The sequence below is a fragment of the Narcine bancroftii genome, chromosome 2 (genome assembly GCF_036971445.1).
Source record: "Narcine bancroftii isolate sNarBan1 chromosome 2, sNarBan1.hap1, whole genome shotgun sequence".
Classification (NCBI taxonomy): Eukaryota; Metazoa; Chordata; class Chondrichthyes; order Torpediniformes; family Narcinidae; genus Narcine; species Narcine bancroftii.
In genome coordinates, this window is record NC_091470.1 from 188,832,476 (window position 1) to 188,851,501 (window position 19,026).

The following is a 19,026-nucleotide window of genomic DNA, read 5'->3' on the forward strand; positions in this document are numbered from 1 at the left end:
ACTCCGAAGTGAAGATGCGGGAATGTCAGTTCTGACAGCCAATGGTTTCTAGGGGCTGCTTGATAGAACGCCTGCCCGGTGTTTGGGGTGGGGTGGGGTGGGGTGGGGTGGGGGGGGGGGGGGGGGGGGGGAGGGGGAGGGGGAGGGGGAGGAGGTGGAGGTGGAGGAAATGTTGGCTGATCGCCAACGCTATTGGTCAGTTGCGGTACGCCCAGCGCAGGGCTAGGCTAATCAGAAAACCGGACCCGCCTCGTCGCCCGTGATTGACAGGGGGGAAGAGAGAGGGGGGGGAGAGAGAGAGAGAGAGAGTGGGGGAGGGTGGGGGAGGGGTGGAGGATTCCGGGGGATGCTGATTGACAGCTCCCACTTGTCCCTTAATTCCAACAACCAATACGTATTACATTCACAAAGAGGTTGACTTGCCTGGATAGCATGCAAAATCTCTGGTCTTGCAGTGTCCACAGATGTAAAGTTATATTACCCATGTTATGGGCCCCTAGGCCTTTTTCAAGGTATAAGCAAAAAGCAGGTAGTTGTCTGAATGAAGGAGAGACTCCCCAGAACAACAAAGGGTGTTAATTGGATCTGATGAGAGGAAAGGTGAGAATTGATTCTAGATCTGTGAACAAAGTCAAAGGAGAGAATCATGGAAAGGGGAGGGGTTCTGCAAGTCGGCCAACAAAAAGTTACTAGTTTAGTAGATTAAGCAGACCACAGCTGCGAAGCGTAGCACGATTGGAATGTATTAAGTAAGAGACCTGGAGTGTCCAAAAGTTGCTGGGTTGTCGATCACAGAAACTACAAAGAACAGAAGAAGCAAAAACATTAGATGGCCAATAGAAAAAAAACACATGTCAAACTGCACATAGGCACCCATCAAAAAGACTATATAAGCTGAGCAAGAATACTGTGTACTTTGACTGAGGTTTGTGGGACTCTGGCTTTACCTTACCCTCAGTTTGGTCTATGTGTCATCTGAGTCCAGCGTGCTCGTTGAATGAAGTGATAGGAGAAGGTATTCGGTTTCACAATCAGTTTATTACATAGCACAAGAATAAAGCTTTTCAGAGCTCTGATTCAGTCGTTAGTTCATAGGTCACCTGCTCGGTGAGCTATTCCCCAAGACTGACTCCTACTGTCCAGTCTCTTCTGCTTATATCATTGACCAAGAGTTGGCTTTCTTTGATAGACTCCTTGCCTAAGATTTATCTCAGGCAATTTCCTGCTCTGCAATTATCTATGGTGTAGACCTCCTATCTTAATCCCCAAGGCCAGAACATGTTTTGATCAGAAGTCAATTCATACCCCAGATATTTCTAATTATTTCTTTGTTCTAGTCTGGCCATAGTCTTCTGTTCTAATCAACACCTCCCGTGTACCCTTATGACTCCTCATTCCTACACAAGTGGTTTATTTATTTTGTTTTACTCTGACATTCTCAATCATGGTACTCTTATTACTTATACTTGCAAATCACTGTCCCTTTGGTTCCTCCAACTTCATCCTGTCTAACTTCTCTTATCTGCTATCCTGTTACTCCCATGTATGACTTTGATGTTTTCTCTCTGGACTTGTGCTTTACAATTAGCAGTTTAATGTAACCTTGGGGATGAAAATATTTTCTCTCTTTGTATTTGGAGTCAGCAAATTCTATACATATTATAATCAGCCAACTTTTCTACATACTTTGGCCGTTACTTAATTACATTAATATTTCCCATAAACAGTATAGTTGAAGTACATAGTAAATTGCTACATAGTAATGGATTAATGAATACATAATGAATAGTACATAGGCATATTTTCCAAGATTACTTAACTCCTTGGTTCCAACAGGTTCTATGCAGGGAATGAGCTACATTGTCTACTCATTCTTTCCACCCCTCACTCCTGCTAATGTAATACAATAAGGTTTGTTGTACGCTGTTTGGTCCTGTTAATTTTTTATTACTGCACGGGTCGACTTTGTTGAGAGAGAGAGAGAGAGAGAGAGAGAGAGAGAGCTCTTCTTCTGTCTGGGAACCCTCTAACTGGACTGCATTAACATTGATAAGAATAAACTCCAGAGAGTTGTTAACTCACCATGCGACATCACGGGCACAAGACTTCACTCCATCGAGGACATCTACAAGAGACTGTTGTTAAGAAAGCGGCCTCTATCCTGAAGGACCCCCACCACCCAGACCACTGTTACCATCAGGAAGGAAGTACAGGAGCCTGAAGACAAGCACTCAGCGGCACAAGGACGGCTTCTTCCCCACCACCCTCAGATTCCTGAATAACCAATGAACCAAAGACACTGCCTTACTTTGTCTTATTTTTCTTGCACTATTTTTAAATATTTTGGAAGGTGGCTTACCTAAATGTTTGCCATGTGATGCTGCCACAAAGCACCGAATTTCGTGACTCATTCATGGCGATATATTCTGATTCCAGTTTCTCATCTTTCTTCTTCCCTCTGTTGCCTTATCCCCCAGTGGACTCTCTCTCTCTCCTTTCACAGAGCCAAAATCAATCCTCCCCTCCACTTATCATACCCAATTAACACCTTTTGTTGTTCTGGATTCCACCCACCACTGCCATCACCCCTGCCACCTTGGCCAGTCTTCAGTCTTTATTCTGACGCCTTCCTTTTGCTGTGTTTTTACCACAATCACACCATCTGCCAAATTTTTTGTTGCTCTATGTTAAACAGGAAAGTGGGTGCAGATGGTGTGTTTTCTGTGCAAGACACAAACGTGCCGGAGAAACTCAGCAAGTCATGAGTGTCCATAGAAAGCAAAGATGTATAATCATTGTTTCAGGCCTTGATATTGGAACATAGAACATATAGCATTACAGCAAAGTACAGGCCCTTCAGCCCACGTTGTTATAGGGATCTGTATATATTAAAAAGATCTAAACCCTACCTCATAACCTCCTTTTTTTCATCCATGTGCCTGTCTAAGAGTCTCTTAAATGCCCCTATTGTTCTGTCAAGTCAAGTTTATTTTCATCTGATTGTACAAGTACAACCTGTCAAAACAATTTTCCCAGTCCTCAGTGCAAATACATGCAGACATACAACTAGACATAACACGCATACAGACAAGTAATACATATACAGGGCAAGTACTATATCTATCAAAATAAATAAATCAATATTGTTTTGTAGAAATGAGTCTTGGATATTTACTGTGAGCAGTTCCTCGGTTATTCAGCGTTCTCACTGCCTGTGGGAAGAAGTTCCTCAGCCTGGTGGCGCTGGCTCTGATCCTCCTGGATCTCTTCCCTGCCGGGAGCAGCTGGGAAACGCCGTGTGCGGGGTGGAAGGGGTCTTCAGTGATTTTGTGCGCCCTCATCAGACGACGATCCCGGTCAATCATGTCGGTGGGGGGTGGGGGAGGGAGATTCAGGGAGATCTTCCCTGCTGCTCTACTGTGGACTGACCTCCGATCCATTTCTCCGTATCACAGACCAGCCTCCACTCTTTTTTCTTTGGCTTGGCTTCGCGGACGAAGATTTATGGAGGGGGTAAAAAGTCCACGTCAGCTGCAGACTCGTTTGTGGCTGACAAGTCCGATGCGGGACAGGCAGACACGATTGCAGCGGTTGCAGGGGAAAATTGGTTGGTTGGGGTTGGGTGTTGGGTTTTTCCTCCTTTGCCTTTTGTCAGTGAGGTAGGCTCTGCGGTCTTCTTCAAAGGAGGTTGCTGCCCGCCAAACTGTGAGGCGCCAAGATGCACGGTTTGAGGCGATATCAGCCCACTGGCGGTGGTCAATGTGGCAGGCACCAAGAGATTTCTTTAAGCAGTCCTTGTACCTTTTCTTTGGTGCACCTCTGTCACGGTGGCCAGTGGAGAGCTCGCCATATAACACGATCTTGGGAAGGCGATGGTCCTCCATTCTGGAGACGTGACCCATCCAGCGCAGCTGGATCTTCAGCAGCGTGGACTCGATGCTGTCGACCTCTGCCATCTCGAGTACTTCGACGTTAGGGATGTAAGCGCTCCAATGGATGTTGAGGATGGAGCGGAGACAACGCTGGTGGAAGCGTTCTAGGAGCCGTAGGTGGTGCCGGTAGAGGACCCATGATTCGGAGCCGAACAGGAGTGTGGGTATGACAACGGCTCTGTATACGCTTATCTTTGTGAGGTTTTTCAGTTGGTTGTTTTTCCAGACTCTTTTGTGTAGTCTTCCAAAGGCGCTATTTGCCTTGGCGAGTCTGTTGTCTATCTCATTGTCGATCCTTGCATCTGATGAAATGGTGCAGCCGAGATAGGTAAACTGGTTGACCGTTTTGAGTTTTGTGTGCCCGATGGAGATGTGGGGGGGCTGGTAATCATGGTGGGGAGCTGGCTGATGGAGGACCTCAGTTTTCTTCAGGCTGACTTCCAGGCCAAACATTTTGGCAGTTTCCGCAAAGCAGGACGTCAAGCGCTGAAGAGCTGGCTCTGAATGGGCAACTAAAGCGGCATCGTCTGCAAAGAGTAGTTCACGGACAAGTTTCTCTTGTGTCTTGGTGTGAGCTTGCAGGCGCCTCAGATTGAAGAGACTGCCATCCGTGCGGTACCGGATGTAAACAGCGTCTTCATTGTTGGGGTCTTTCATGGCTTGGTTCAGCATCATGCCTGGCAAAGCATTCAGGCGCCCACAGCTCATAACCATATAACCATATAACCATTTACGGAGCGGAAACAGGCCATGTTGGCCTTTTGAGTCCGCACCGGTTCACTGATTTTGTGCGCCCTCTTCAGGCATTGGTCCCGGTAGATCTTCATTCAATAACGATGGGCGAATTCAAAAAAATAAATAAATAAATTGAAAAAAATAACGATGGGCGAATTCAATGCAGGTGGAATCAGATAATAGCAAAACTATGAGCAAACAGATTGGCTGTCTGTGTACCAAAAATAGTAAAACTTGACGAAACTGGATTTATTAAGAAAAGACAAACAATGGACAATATCTCTAAGTTCATTAACTTAATCCATGCAGTACAAGGAAAGAAGACTCCAACAGTGACGGTTGACGCAGAGAATATCTGCCATGAATCCATATCTTTTAATGATAAAAGCCAATCAATGTAAACCATTTTCCTGTCTTTAGAAATGAGCAAACATTGACTGTAACACCTCAGCTTGAAACAATCCCCTCATCTGTTTAAAAAAAAGATTTACCCTGACATCTATCCCCTGAACTTTCCTCTCTTTACTTTGTTCACATGTCCTCTGGTCTTTGCTACTCCAGCCAAGGGTGCAGTGCTACCGGAGCTCACAGGAGGGCTGCTCTTGCACCTCTGTAAAATACAGCAACAAAAAAAGAGTGGGGGATTTACACGACTGTAGTGGGGATTAACAGCGGAGGACTGTAACAAGAAGAACCAAGTGGTAACAGTAGAAGTGACAAAAGCTGCATTTACTTGCCTCAAGTTCAAATTTTCTAACCGGGTCTAAATGCAGTGCTGAAATTAATGGTCCTCAAAGTCAGCCTTGTATCCTTGGGATTGAAGAAATGTGGAAGAATAAGAAGGAAACTTCTCCCTGGTTAGACTTTAAGGATGATAAACTGGGCTGTAAAATATGTACAAAGATAAGCAATCTGACACATTTCAATTCTAAGGGTTTGAGGCTGTCAAATGAACTGCAGATATACCAAGTATCCTGTTACAGAGCTGATATGCCGTAGACATGGATCAGACAAGGGGTTTTATTAACAGACTATAACCACCACTAAACTGTCCAGTGGGAAAGCATCTCCATCTGTTATACCAGTAGAGTGGAGTATCTCTACAGCCTTAGCCAATAGCAAGCAGTCAGTATAATACACCCCCATTACATCATCACATTTACCCCACCCCTCCCAAAAACATTGACCAATTTTAATAAAATTCAATAAAAGGCAAAAGCAAAAAGCAGAAAAAATTATGGAAGATCAAGGGTTGCAAACAGAATTAATGAGAACACAAGCTGCAAGCCTGAGATAATACAGGGCAACTCCTCTCACTGTAATCATGGCTAAGATTAGAAATGGTCATACCAGAGCCTCTGAGGTGGCTTTGAGATTTGTGTTGATCTTCGTAAGGGCACAGACGGAGACAGCGTACAGACTTCTGTCGCCAGGTGTGGAAGGGAGTGGAGAGCGCGAGGAAACATTCCCATGAAGAGGATGTTGTTCCTCGAGTGTTTCTGGTGACGGGAAGGGTAAAGGAGGAGTCAGGTCAGTGGAAAGGCTAGCAGGCTGCAGACAAGGTGAGGCTTGATCCCTAAGGGAAGCAGTGTCCTTTCTTCCATTGGGAAAAATAACATGCGCACACTGCGGATTAGCATGAAGCAGTTGAACACGAGTCAGCTTTGCTGGGTCTAACATGTTTTCTTAGTAAAACTTGTCCGGGCTTAGATAGCCAAGTCGGCAAGGTCGATCCAGTTTTTGATTTTCTAGGGAAAACAAAAAGACGTTGGTGAGGAATCTTACCTGTGCAAAGCAGGGTACAGATAGAGTTTAATGCTTCTGGCAGCACCTCTTGCCAGCGGCTGGTGGGGAGACCTTTTGATTTTAGTGCAAGAGTGATAGCTTTCCAGATTGTACCATTACTGCACGCCACTTGACCATTACCCCATGGGTTATAGGTTGTAGTATGACTAGTAGCTATCCCCCTATCGAGAAGGTATTGCCTAAGTTCAGAAGTGATGAAAGCTGACCCTCTGTCATTATGAATGAGGTTAGGATAATCATATCGAGACATTTAATAACAGAACTAGCAGAAACGTCAGCACATGGTCTAGAGAAGGGAAAACGAGAGAATTCATCAATGATGTTAAGGAAATAGGAATTCTTATTAAGGGTAGTGGTCCTTTAAAATCCATGCTGAGGTGTTCAAATGGTCTAGACGCCTTAATTAATGTGGAAGCAGGAGGTTTACACTCTGCACAGACGGAACACTCATTAGTCAGTTTCTTGATGTCTTCTAGGAATATGGCAAATTGATGGACTTCACATAATGATAAAATCTAGTGACCCCTGGGTGATATAATTCAACGTGAAGGTATTTCAAACGGTCCAGCTGCAGACTTGTACAGGTCATGTGAGAAAGCGCATCCGGAGGGTCATTGAATTTTCCTGGGCGTAGAAAGCTCAATTCACCAGCGCATGATGTTTTTGTTTTTAACCTTTCTCTTCAATTCGGTATTGAACATGTAGGCAACAGATTTTTGATCAGTCAGTCAAGTGAATTTCCTTCCAGCTAAAAGGTATCTCCAATAGTGAATGGATTGTACAATGGCTCGCACTTCCTTTTTGATAGAGGATTGCCTGACCTCCGGCCCGTGTAAAGTCCGAGAGAAAAAGGCCACAGTCTGCCAGCTTGATTTAGCGTAGCTGGTAAGGTCCAATCTGATGCATCAGATTCCACTTGGAAAGGTAAATCCTCACCAATAGCTGACATTGTAGCCTTGGCTTTATCCTGTTTGATGTTTTCAAAAGCACAGAGGTCTTCTTCAGACAGGGGGAAATTAGTTTGAAACAGTGGCCGTGCTTTATCTGCATAATTGGGCACCCAATGAATGTAATAGGAGAAAAACCCCAGGCAACACTTGAGGGACCTTTGTGTTGCAGGTGGGGGTAGCTCCATGAATGGTTTTATTCTCTCTGGGTTTGGGCTGATCTCCCCTTTACTCACTACGTAGCCTAGTATAGCCGGGCGTTTAGTGCGGTATACACACTCGTCATTGTTAAGGGTTAAGTTCAGATGCTTGCCACCTGGAGAAATATTTGTAAGTTCCGATCGTGACCATTTAAGTCCTTGTCACATATAGTGACATTGTCCAGATAAGGGTAGGTGGCTTGCAAGTTATGAGCGTCCACTAGTTTACCCATCTCTCTTTGGAAAATGGATACACCGTTGGTAGCTCCAAAAGGGACTCTTTTAAACTGAAAAGGTTTGCCATCTGCCTCAAAAGCAGTCAACTGCTTTTCATCTTTGTGAATGGACACCTGATGATAAGCTGAATTCAGATCAATTGTGGAGTATATTTTGTATTGTGCAATCTGGTTTACCATGTCCGAGATACGAGGCAGGGAATAAGCATCAAGTTGCTTAAACCTGTTTATAGTTTGGCTGTGGTCCACGACCATTCTATGTTTTTCACCATTTTTGAAGACTATAACTTGTGCGCTCCAAGGACTTGTACTCGGTTCGTTGATTTTTTCATTCAATAAATGTCTAACCTCATTCTTATTTAAGAGTCTGTCCTCTTTACTATAGCACCTACTCTTTGTAGCTATAGGCTTACAATCCAGGGATAGATTGGTAAAAAAGACATGGAGGTTTAATTTTTAGAGTTGATAACCCACAAACAGCCTCTGTGATCGATAGTAATGGGCTGTTAAATTCCAATATGATACTTTTCATTTGGCATTGGAAATCTAATCCTAAGATCATCGGAGCACACAGGCCAGGGAGCACATGCAATTTGAAATCTTTATATTCATTTCCCTGTACCTTCAGGGTTATTTTACAACAACTTGTAGCATCTTGTTTTAGTCCAGAACAGCCCATAGAAATTTTGCGCTTAGACAGATTCAAGGTAAGATTCAGGGCGCTAGCAATCGTAGGGTGAATGTAGCTGTCAGTACTGCCCGAATCAAATGACAGTCAATAGCCTCCCCGTTTACCTCCACCTTCATCGTGGAATACTTCAGGTCATGGGGTCCATGTTGATTAATCGTCATGGACGCCAGGATAGGGTCTCCTCACGGCGGCGATCTGTCAGAGTTCGCCACATCGCTGGCAGTTCCACTTATGATTTCAGAAGAAGTAGAAGGAGAAGAGGGAAGAAGAACTAGATGAATCGCTGGCTCTCCAGGTCAACACAGCAGTCTTGCGGTGGCGCCCCTGCTTATTAGTAGCGCTTGAGCACTTCTTCATCTTCTTACTCATCAACTCACGGTGTGAGCTAGGTGAGGACTCTCGCGCATGGCAGGGTCTGGCCCAGTGCCCTTGTTTTCCGCAGTTGGCACAATTGGTTTTCCGCACGGGGCACTGAGAGTGAACATGTAGTGCAAAACCGCAGAAGTAGCATCTCCTGTAGCGGCTTTTATGCTGCGGCTTAGTGGCGGTCAGCAGCGGATCATCGCCGTGGGCAGGCCTTGGGGGTGCCGCTTCAGCACCTCTTTCTTCCTCAAGGGCTTCAGCACTTTGTAGTGCAGCCCTAATGATCTTCACTTGTTGTAGAGCTGCATTAGAGGTCAGGCCTGGGGTCTCCAGTAAACATTGCCTGATATACTCAACTCCAATCTGCTTCTGAATGCGTCCAGCAGCAAAGATTCTCAGTGGGCTTCGGCCGTGACAGCAGCACAAGCACAGGCTCTGGAGAGCCCTTTTAGTGCGAGCGTGAAAGCATTTTCACTCTCTCTGGCTTGTTGTCTTCGAGTGTGAAACTGATGTCTTGTGAACTGAGTGTTTTGTGGCAGATCATAATAGGTTCGGAGGAGATTCAGTGCACTCTGGTCGACAGCTGTCTCCCTAATCACGGAGTAGGGTACTTCTCCGAGGAGGGCCACAAGGTGGCCCATTTTCGCTGTGACTTGCACGATGTTGTTCACTCGCACGTACGCTTCAAAACACTGGAGCCAGTGGTGAAAACTTTCTCGAACTCAGGGGGCATCTTTTTTAAAAAAAAAATTTTATTTTTCACACTATAAACCATATTGATCAAGATACATACAGACATTTTTCTTCTTAAATATATACAGTGTCGTTTTCTCCCCCTTTTCCCCCTCCCTTCCCTCCCTCCCTCACTTCCTTTCCCATTTATTTAAAGTTCAATCTATAAGATACATTAAACCCGTTAAACAATGTTGTCACTTAATAAAATAAACAAGGAATTTTACTGAGTCAGTTCTTTTCGTTATCTTTTCCTTCTGTCATTTTAGGTGGTGGAAGTCCACGGTAGGATTTCTCTATTGTGTTTCATGTATGGCTCCCATATTTGTTCGGATAGTGTAATGTTATTTCTTAAATTATATGTTATTTTTTCTAATGGAATACATTTATTCATTTCTATGTACCATTGTTGTGTTCTCAAGTTGTCTTCTAATTTCCAGATTGACATAATACATTTTTTTGCTACAGCTAGGGCTATCATAAAAAATATTTTTTGTGCTCCATCCAAATCGAGTCCAAGTTCTTTGTTTCTTATATTACTTAGGAGGAAGATCTCTGGGTTTTTTGGTATATTGCTTTTTCTGATTTTATTTAATATCTGGTTTAGATCTTCCCAAAATTTTTCCACTTTCTCACATGTCCAAATTGCATGAATTGTTGTTTCCGTTTCCTTTTTGCAGCGAAAACATCTGTCTTTTTTTTTTCTAAACTTTATTTAAAATTTTATGACATGAATAAAATAAAAATTACATTTAAAGAAATAATAAAAAATAAGATAATAAAAATTAGAATACTACATCATTAAACTACACAAATTAACCCCCCCAATAATTATAACACAACATTAATCATCTAATTTAAAATTAGTCCAACCCTCCCCCCACAAAATAAAGAGTGAAGAATTAATTAACAATGTTGTAAATAAAATAGAAAAAACCCCACTTACAAAAAAAGGATAAAACTTAACAACAAAAAAATTACTAACAACAAAAAAATATCAATACTAAAATAATACCCTTAAACATATATTTAAATCAAACATAATTTATGTATTTAACAAATGAAATCCACTTTAAAACTAAGTTCAAATATTAAAATCATATATCAACCTCATATCTGTTATTCAAAAAATCATAATTAATAATACATAAATACAGAATTTCCATTAATACCAAGTTTCCTTTATAATTCATCGAGAGAACAAAAACATCCCTTAGAAAAACAATCAGATAAACTTTTTATTCCCTTCCCCTCCCCTTATATAAAAAAAGAAAAAAAAGAAAAAAAAAGTTCAAACTCATAAAATTCTCCATATTCTTCATTTATAATATCTTCAAAATTCTCTATCGAAATTAACTTAATTTTATTAAACTCTTCTCCCTCAATATATTTGTACTTAATTTTCTTCTTTTTCTTCTTATCACCTTTCCCCTCATCTTCCTCTTCATCTAATTCAACATCCTCAATTTTTGACTTATTATCTTCTGTGACATCATCCTCTTAAAAAAGAAAGAAAAAAGAGAACCCCCCCCAAAAAAATAAGAGAAAAAAAAGAGAGAAAAAAATCCTCCTAATTCCCTCTCAATTACAATCAGAAAACAAAGAGTTTCAAAAAATTATTTATTTTAAAAAAATAATAAAAAAAAACCTTCACTTCTTAACCCAAAAATTAAAAAGAAAAAAAAAAACAGGTCGGAGGTCACAACTACCTCCTCCTATTTAAACCGCCCAAAGTGGTAACTCCCCCAAAATATTGGATGTGAGATAACTCACAGGTAGCTGATGACTTCTGGAAACTAGTGTCCACCCAGTTCCCTCTCCCAACTCCCATTTCATTAAACTATCATCATTATTTAAACTATTTAAACTCTTCTCAAAAAAAAGATAAAAGATTTATTTTTTTAAATCAACGTTACCACTTCGGTCACCATTGCTTCCATTTCTTTTAAAAATCTGGATCCCACCTTACATCTCTACTCTCTTTGGAGACCTTGAAGGACTACATCGTTCCTGAAACTGCATGATTGGTAGAGACTGAGCAAAGTCCATAACCTCTTTAGGATTGTCAAAGAACTTTGGCTAATTTCCATCCTAAAAAATCTTCAGTACCGCAGAATACCTGAATGTTGCCTTATGTCTTTTTTCCACATCTGTTCTTTCACAGAATTAAATTCGCGTCGTTGAAACATAATTTCTTGACTCAAATCTTGATAGAAGAAAACAGGATTATTCTGAACCATCAAAGGAGATCTATTTTGCTGGGCATTTCTAATAGCCGTACGTAAAATTGTCTCTCTGTCACAATAGTTTAAACAACGGATAAAAACAGATCTTGGATTCTGTCCTGAAAAAGATTTTCTTCTTAAAACTCTATAAGCACGTTCCAGTATTAAACCTTCAGGGAATTTATCCTGTCCTAACACTCGTGGAATCTATTCAGTAAAAAATTTTCTTGAATCTGGTCCTTCTATGCCTTCTGGCAAACCAACAATTTTCACGTTGTTCCGTCTAGATTGATTCTCCAAATAATCAACCTTTTTTGCTAAATTTTTATTTTGGATCTGCAATGTTTCAATTATTCTATTTTCATCTTGCAGTTGATCCTGTGCATCGACTAAACCTTGATCACACATTTCAAATCTTTCAATGGTTTCAAGCTTAAAAGCTCCATTAATGGCTTCCGCCATTGCATTAATCTTGGAAATAAACAGGTTCACAAAATTAGCTAAGTGACTCGATACAGAATATATCTTATCTTCAAGATCCTTAACAGACATTTCAACAGAAGTAGATTCAGGCATAATGGGGTCTTGCTGTTCCTTAGAGACCACGGGATCTTCTGTCCCTTCCCTTAATTTAGTATCTTTTCTAGCAGTTTGACTTCGTATAAAAATCCCTCTCAAAGTCTCCCCAGCAATGCCAGGAGACTGAAGATCAGAGTTATCTTTAAGCCAAATCTCTTTAATCATCTTCACTGAATCGATGTCTGGAAAAACCGTTGTAATTGAAGATGCATTTTGCAGCGCCACCACTGTAGCAGTCGAATGACAGCTCTTTAACTCTCCAGCTGGTGGCGCCCCAGCTGATTCAACTGTCAAAGACTGAGTAACAGCACTCACAGTGGCCGTTGTGTGAAATACTGGCACCCGTCCAGCTCCTTGGTCCGAAAGCTGTTGAATACAACCTTCAAAGAGCCTCACCGGCTTAAAACGGAGCTTCAATGCTGAACTCTGCACGTCCTCCTCTGGATCCATTCTACGCTGAGTCCTGGCTTCTTGTAAACAAGTAGGCTCAGACAATTTCGGAAAATGTAGTTTTTTAACAGTCTGTTGATGTTTTCTTTTACCTCTTTTTTTGCATATAAACCATTAGGCACTAATCCAACACCTCTTATTATTTATAAATTTTTAAAAGAACTTTAACGGGCACTTAAAGACAAAACAATAAATCAGAGTCAGGAGAGGTCTGGAAGGCACGTCTGTTCCCTACGCCATCTTGCCACGCCCCGCGAAAACATCTGTCTGATACTGCTGGGTCCCATTTATTTAACTTTTGAGGTGTGATATATAGCTTATGTATCCAGTTAAATTGTATCATGCGTAACCTCATGTTTATTGTATTTCTCATAGTTCCGGAGCATAGCTTCTCCCATGTTTCATTCTTTATCTTTATGTTTAGATCTTGTTCCCATTTTTGTTTAGGTTTACCATTTGTTTCCTCGTTCTCCTTTTCTTGCAGTTTGATGTACATGTTTGTAACAAATTTTTAAATGATCATTGTGTCTGTAATCACATATTCAAAATCGCTTCCTTCTGGTAACCTCAGACTGTTTCACAATTTGTCCTTCAAGTAGGTTTTCAGTTGGTAGTATGCAAACATTGTATCGTGAGTTATATTATATTTATCCTTCATTTGTTCAAAGGACAATAATTTACCTCCCGAAAAACAATTTTCTATTCTTTTGATCCCTTTTCTCTCCCATTCTCTAAAGGAAAGGTTATCTATTGTAAAAGGGATTAGCTGATATTGTGTCAATATTAGTTTTGGTAGTTGGTAATTTGTTTTATTCCTTTCTACATGAATCTTCTTCCAAATGTTGAGCAGATGATACAATACCGGTGAATTCCTACGTTGCACCAATTTTTCATCCCATTTATATAGTATATGTTCAGGTATCTTCTCCCCTATTTTATCTAGTTCTAATCTGGTCCAATCTGGTTTTTCCCTTGTTTGATAAAAATCTGATAGGTATCTTAATTGTGCGGCTCTATAATAATTTTAAAGTTTGGTAGTTGTAAGCCACCTTGTTTGTACCATTCTGTTAATTTATCTAGTGCTATCCTCGGTTTCCCCCCTTTCCATAAAAATTTCCATATTATTTTCTTTAACTCCTTGAAGAATTTCTCTGTTAGGCGTATTGGTCATGACTGAAATAGGTATTGTATCCTTGGAAAAATGTTCATTTTAATACAGTTTATCCTTCCTATCAGTGTTAGTGGTAAGTCTTTCCAATGCTCTAAGTCGTCTTGTAATTTTTTCAATAATGGATGGTAATTGAGTTTATATAGATGGCCGAGGTTTTTATTTATTTGTATACCTAGGTATCGCATTGCTTGCGTTTGCCATCTAAATGGCGATTCTTTCTTAAACTTTGTGAAATCCGCATTATTCATTGGCATTGCTTCACTTTTATTTGCGATGATCTTGTACCCCGACACTTCTCCATATTCCTTCAATTTCCTATGTAATTCTTTTATTGATATTTCTGGTTCTGTTAAGTATATTATAACGTCATCTGCAAATAGACTGATTTTATATTCCTTCTCTTTTATTTTTATCCCTCTTATTTTATTTTCTGTTCTTATCAGTTCTGCTAGTGGTTCTATAGCTAACGCGAACAGTGAGGGAGATAGTGGACATCCCTGCCTTGTTGATCTGCTTAAGTTAAATTGTTTTGATATATATCCATTTACTGTCACTTTCGCCAATGGCCCCTTATATAATGCTTTAATCCAATTAATATATTTCTCTGGTAGGCTGAATTTTTGTAGTACTTTCAATAAATAATTCCGTTCTACTCTGTCAAAGGCCTTCTCCGCGTCTAAAGCAACCACTACTGTTGGAGTTTTATTTCCTTCTACTGCATGAATTAAGTTAATAAATTTACAGATATTGTCTGTTGTTCGTCTTTTTTTAATAAATCCAGTTTGGTCTAGATGTATTATTTTTGGTCGCCAATCTGTTTGCTAATAGTTTAGCTATTATCTTATAATCTGTGTTAAGTAAAGATATTGGTCTATATGACGCTGGTGCAAGTGGATCTTTCCCTGTCTTTGGTATTACTGTAATTATTGCTGTTTTGCATGAATCTGGTATGCTTTGTGTTTTATCAATCTGGTTGATTACTTCCAGAAGGGGAGGAATTAATAAGTCTTTAAATGTTTTATAGAATTCTATTGGGAATCCATCCTCTCCTGGTGTTTTATTGTTCGGTAGTTTTTTTTAATATCTCCTGTAATTCTTCTATTTCAAATGGTTTTATTAATTTATTTTGCTCCTCTGTTTGTAATTTCGGTAGTTCAATTTTAGTTAGAAATTCATCTATTTTCCCTTCTTTCCCTTCGTTTTCAGTTTGATATAGTTGCTCGTAGAATTCCCTGAAGTTTTCATTGATCTCCGTTGGATTATATGTAATTTGTTTGTCCTTTTTCCTTAATGCCAATACCATTCTTTTAGTTTGTTCTGTCTTAAGCTGCCACGCTAGATTTTTGTGCGTTTTTTCTCCTAGCTCATAATATTTCTGATTTGTCTTCATTATGTTCTTCTCCACCTTATATGTTTGTAGTGTTTCATATTTTATTTTTTTATCTGCAAATTCTCTTCTTTTAGTTGTATCTTCCTTTATTGCTAATTCTTTTTCTATATTTGTTATTTCCCTTTCCAACTGTTCTGTTTCCCGATTGTAGTCCTTCTTCATCTTCATTACATAACTTATTATTTGCCCTCTGATGAATGCTTTCATTGTGTCCCATAGTATAAACTTATCTTTCACTGATTCCGTAATTATTTCAAAGTACATTTTAATTTGTCGTTCAATGAATTCTCTAAAATCCTGTCTTTTAAGTAGCATGGAGTTTAATCTCCATCTATACATTCTTGGTGGGATGTCCTCTACCTCTATTGCCAATAACAGGGGTGAGTGGTCCGATAATAGTCTAGCTTTATATTCCATTTTCCTAACTCTCCCTTGAATGTTCCCCTATCTGCCACTACTCCATCACGTGACTCCTCTCGCTCAGGGGGCATCTTGATCTATCTCGAGTCTTCCAGGTTTCAGGAAAGTATCTGTTGCGGAGAAAGAACTTCACTACTATCACCAGGGTAATGGTTCGGGAGAGTTTTATTAGTAAGATATCTTGGAGAGCGAACCCAGCCTGGGCCAGCTCTAATAGTGTGCGGCAGTCCAATTTATACAGTGAAATAAACAAGTGGGTACACAATATCAGTAATTGTACAATGTCAGCGATTTGGTGACATCTTCGGATCAAGTTGCGAGACAAGCCATAAATGGTCATCCTCTGGTATCAGAACTTTGGAGAACTGTGGAACATTGTGTGCCTGCAAACATGCTTGTAGATAAGCCGTAGCATTGTGATATCTGCCCTTGCCTGAATAATATGCAGGTGGCTTCTCATGAGTTCTAATAAACAACTAATGGATGGATTCTTAGCACTTTGTTTTCAGATTTTCTACCATGATTGAGAGTCTGCTAATAAAACTGATCTGCCATAGACATGGACCAGACAAGTGTTATACTAATACAAGGCTTTTATTAACAGACTCTAACTGGCCAGTGGGAAAGCATCTCCATCTGTTATACCAGTAGGATTGTGCATTTCTACAGCCGTAGCCAATAGCAAGCAGTCAGTAGGATAGCCCTCACCCCCATTACATCATCACAGGAGCTAATCGAAGTTCACGCTTGAAGTCTCTCAGAGAAAAATATGTTGATCGCAAACTATCAAAAGCTTGCCCTGCTGCTGTACATGTTTAAGACAGAGCCAGCGAAGATGCTCTTGGAAAAGTGTGTGACACCATGAATGCTTTGCCTCAAAAGACAACTTGTGCAATGTTTCATTCTGCATATTATTTAGCTCTGAATGACAGACCCCATGCTGATCACTTTGACTTACTGGGACTTCAAAACAAAAATGAGCTTGACATTGGAATTGGATTGCATTCCCACGCTTCGTGCTGCAGAGATAATTCATTGCATAGCCCTTAATATGAAGAGGAAAATTTGCCAACATATATCAAGCAGATAAATAGCAAAATTGATGAACCAATGAGCCCGAGGATTAAGGCTGTCCCGATAGTTTATTTGAAATGTGAAGGTGAGAAGGAAGGTGATCCCCATTTCATCTAATTGAACTGCCTGATTAGAAGGCTGCCACTATCGCTGAGCATCTGTTGAATTGTCTCAATAGCCATGGGCTTGATGTCTCTTGCTTGAAACAGAACCTTGTAGCATATGCTAGCAATGGGGCAGGCGTAATGCTTGGTCAAATCTGGTGTTGCTACAATTCACAAGGAACATTACCCTTGGCACTGTCTGGATCACAGATTAGAACTTGCAGTTGGTGATTCAGTGAGAGAAGTTCATGGAATTTTCAATCATTTATGGACAAATTGTATTCTATATACCTCTAAATCAAAAGGAACTGTCTGAATGGGCCTCTCAACTAGAACAACAACTTGGCAGCATAGGCCGTGTTCTGGGCACCAGGTCGGTAGCTGGCTCGTTGAGAACAGTTTCAGCTGTGCGGGAACATGACGAAGCATTGTGTTTTCAATTTGGAAAAGCAGTGAAGGATGACACAAGATCTGAGAGTGGCAGAAAAAAGATCTGCTAAACTGACTCTCTTCAGTACAGTTTTGATGTATGACACATTGCATGAACTTTGTTTACCGTCAGAATGTTTACGGAAACGCACCTCTACCGTTGTTTACGCAGACAGAGCGATCCAACAGATCATAAGATCACTGCAGGGACTGAAAGAGCAACCTGGTAAAAAAATCCAAGAAACTCAAGAGGTGGTTGAAAAGGGGAAGTTTGGAGAAATTGCCTGAGTGAGCAGCAGAAAAATTGTCTCCATTAATGATCTAGTTTCTTTCTACTCTTATAAACAATTTGCAGCACTGTATGTTCACGACAACATCCTTGAAAGGTTCTCAAACTTCTGAACCTCAAAGTATGGTATAAATCTCTGCTAAATGAAATGTGTGTCCTTGATAAAGGCTACCGACCTGCTGAAATACCACCTAATAATCTTTTTTTTTTCTTTGGCTTGGCTTCGCGGACGAAGATTTATGGAGGGGGTAAAAAGTCCACGTCAGCTGCAGGCTCGTTTGTGGCTGACAAGTCCGATGCGGGACAGGCAGACACGATTGCAGCGGTTGCAGGGGAAAATTGGTTGGTTGGGGTTGGGTGTTGGGTTTTTCCTCCTTTGCCTTTTGTCAGTGAGGTGGGCTCTGCGGTCTTCTTCAAAGGAGGTTGCTGCCCGCCAAACTGTGAGGCGCCAAGATGCACGGTTTGAGGCGTTATCAGCCCACTGGCGGTGGTCAATGTGGCAGGCACCAAGAGATTTCTTTAGGCAGTCCTTGTACCTTTTCTTTGGTGCACCTCTGTCACGGTGGCCAGTGGAGAGCTCGCCATAGAACACGATCTTGGGAAGGCGATGGTCCTCCATTCTGGAGACGTGACCCACCCAGCGCAGCTGGATCTTCAGCAGCGTGGACTCGATGCTGTCGACCTCTGCCATCTCGAGTACTTCGACGTTAGGTATGAAAGCGCTCCAATGGATGTTGAGGATGGAGCGGAGACAACGCTGGTGGAAGCGTTCTAGGAGCCGTGGGTGATGCCGGTAGAGGACCCATGATTCGGAGCCGAACAGGAGTGTGGGTATGACAACGGCTCTGTATACGCTTATCTTTGTGAGGTTTTTCAGTTGGTTGCATAATACATATTTTTGAGGTAAAATTTTTCGTGCACCAAGTGGCACTTGGTGCACGAAAAAAAACCACCTAATAATAGAGAAGCTACAATATCATCTCTGTAAGAGGTTTAAGCCTTCCTCATTCCATGTTATAAATGCCTTCAGAGGTTATGTGCCGCATCCCCCAAGATCTATGCCCATGACTGAACCTTTCACCAGTTATTCCTATTAGTACTGTTGAGTGTGAGAGGGGGATTCAGTCATATGATAACAACAACAGCACGCTCAAGGATTCTCACAACTCATGTATCATGTATTTGTTAAACTTCACGGACTTTCCCTCATTCAGTGGAATCCTGAACCATCTGAAACATCATGGATATGGTAC